General features: G+C 41.0%; 1 long non-coding RNA gene across 1 annotated transcript; it reads right to left on the bottom strand.

Moving 5' to 3' along the window:
* Positions 1-427: 427 nt before the first annotated feature.
* Positions 428-2418, bottom strand: LOC141765269 (uncharacterized). The gene is made up of 2 exons (XR_012593432.1): positions 2066-2418; positions 428-1668 (listed from the first exon to the last, which is right to left on the bottom strand). It is a non-coding gene; the product is annotated as an uncharacterized LOC141765269 (long non-coding RNA).
* Between the last annotated feature and the right edge of the window lie 280 nt (positions 2419-2698).

Here is a 2698-nt window from a genome sequence, read left to right as displayed (position 1 = left end):
GATGGATTTAAAGAAAGGATCGTATTGACAATTGTCGCGTCTGTCGATGCAGAGGAGCTGGACAACTGAGAGAGCACAAAGCGCCTTGCTTGTAGATATCTAAAAAAGTTGGACTTAGGAAGACTGAATTTTTTGCTTAACTGCTCGAATGATGCCAAAGTATTATCTACAAATAAATCTTTGAAACGCACAATACCTTTCCTGTGCCATTCTTGAAAAACAGGGTCCTGAATAGATGGTTTGAAAAGATGATTTGACGCAATGGGGCTTAGAGTAGAGAAGCTGTTCAAGTCAAAGTATTTCCTAAATTGAGCCATCCCACGAAAAGTTTAACACCAACAATTAATTGATTCTGCCAAAGATCTTCATTGTTGTCCAAAAACTTAAAAACGCATCAATGAGCCACATTGTTGCTCTGTGTGACACATTCCATCGTCAGCATGTAGTTTATTTTGAAATGATCCCACATACACAGTCCTGCTGTCAAAAATACTCACTAGAGCGCTAAATGTGTATCACTCCGCTGCTGAAAATAGTCCCTAAATCATGCACTATTTCCTCATGTTGATTAACATTTGCTATAAAACTAAAAGGCGGGGTACATCTTGGACAGATCGCCAGACTATCACAGGGCTGACACATAGAGACAAACAACCATTTATGCTCACATTCACACCTACGGGACATTTAGAGTCAACGATAAACATAAGGGGGATTAAAGGGAGATTAGTCAAGTATTTAATACTCTTATCAACATGGTAGTGAACAAATATGCTTGCTTTATGCAAATGTATGTATATATTTATTATTGGAAATCAATTAACAACACAAAACAATGAAAACTATTGTCCAGAAACCCTCACAGGTACTGCATTTAGCATAAAATATATATGCTCAAATAAATATGCTCAGATCATAACATGGCAAACTCAAGCCCAACAGGCAACAACAGCAACATCTGTAAAGGGGAGACTCGTGGGTACCCATAGAACCCATTTTCATTCACATATCTTGAGGTCAGAGGTCAAGGGACCCCTTTGAAAATGGCCATGACAGTTTTTCCACCTAAGTTTGGAGCGTTATTCAGCCTCCTTTGCGACAAGCTAATATGAGCAAGTATCTAGCTTTAAAACTGAGCCCGCTACAACCTGAAAATCGCAAATTGCGTTAATGCGTTAAAGAAATTAGGGGCGTTAAAACAAATTTGCGTTAACGTGTTATTATCACGTTAACTTTGACGGACCTACTAAACAGATATAGACTAACACCAGTCTTATCCCTCAAGGATATAATAGAGGGAAATCTAATGTAACATTTTCACCCGACTGTCAGGTTTAGACCCCTTAAGATAACATCAGATAAGAAAATCTAGAAGATGAATAAACTAAAGGACAAGAAGATGACTTAACAACAGCAACAACAACAACAAGAAACGAGAAGCCTTGAACCAGCTGGTCTAAACCACGGGCCATTAATCAGGCCGCCTGTTGAGTGTGAACAGATTCGTATGATAGCTGGTCCACCTGAACTTCAGTGTGTGAGTCAGTGCCGCCAGCAGGGGACTTGATAGAGAACAGATACCATGGACTCTTCCTCAGCGGAGTCAATTAAGCTGTCAGCATGTGTGAGATTGGAGCGGGACCCGGTGGCTGTGACTCAGGATACTGCCTGTGAATCAAATGGAAAAACAGCATCATTTCAGGGTAGCAGCCTGTTTTTTGGGGGGCCTCTGTCTGGACTGACGGGGGGGAGTGGTAAGGATGAAACGAAACAGAGAAGGAGGGTATATTCCCACAATGATGTTGTTTTGCAATTTGACTTTACTGTAAAATCTTTTCCTGGCATCATTGTGGGGGGAAAAAAACATGATAGAGATCTATTACAAACACTCTGCTGTGATTAAATATGTGGCTTTCTTGATGGGGAGTGTACTTTATGTGTGATTATGTGTGTCATTTTGTGGTTGCATGTGTGTGTTAAATGTTTAAATGCTCCAACAATTAAAAAGACATTTGGCAAACTGTGTTAACAGCAATAAAAATGAGTTATCCAGAACATGCAGTACCTGTATGACCCTCGGTTGAACTGAGAAAGAGTGACGATCACTTTCAGACGAGTCACCGAATGAGTTGTTTTAGTAGCGACTGAACAAATAGCAGGGGGGGTTTGGAAGAAAGGAGAGCGGCACCATCAACACCGATCAAGGAGGACCCACGGAGGTTAAAAGCTCCACGTGTAGACGTTCAAAGACGTCGCGTCTGAAACTAAAAAGGGCCTGTTTCAAGCTGCTCCAGTGACTCACTGCTCCTTCTCCCGGCCTTACGGGAAGTGGAATGTGTTTTTAATTCTTCAGGTTTTTTTTCTCCAACCCCTCCTCCCCCTTTGGCATAGAGGAGAGGAGGGTCAGGCCGTGGGTTAGTGTTTGTCTGTCTGTGTGAATGTTGTGGTGTGTCTGTTTGTTCATGTGTGTGTCTCAAGTCTATACTTGAGGGCAGCTACCCAGATTATCTCATCGGTGTCTAGAGAGAGTTAGCAAAGCCACTCCAAAGTGTGGCTTCTGTGGGACTACTGAGTCCAAAGTTTAACCAACGCTGATAGAAAGCTAATAACTGACAGATAATTAATCAGCTTTAGATTATTTTTTTTTAACAATGTCTTTGTTTTTTCTGTTATACAAACATCAGCATTATTATGCAAT

Source organism: Sebastes fasciatus, chromosome 3, assembly GCF_043250625.1.
Source record: "Sebastes fasciatus isolate fSebFas1 chromosome 3, fSebFas1.pri, whole genome shotgun sequence".
Classification (NCBI taxonomy): Eukaryota; Metazoa; Chordata; class Actinopteri; order Perciformes; family Sebastidae; genus Sebastes; species Sebastes fasciatus.
This window is presented reverse-complemented; position numbering and strand designations above follow the sequence as displayed.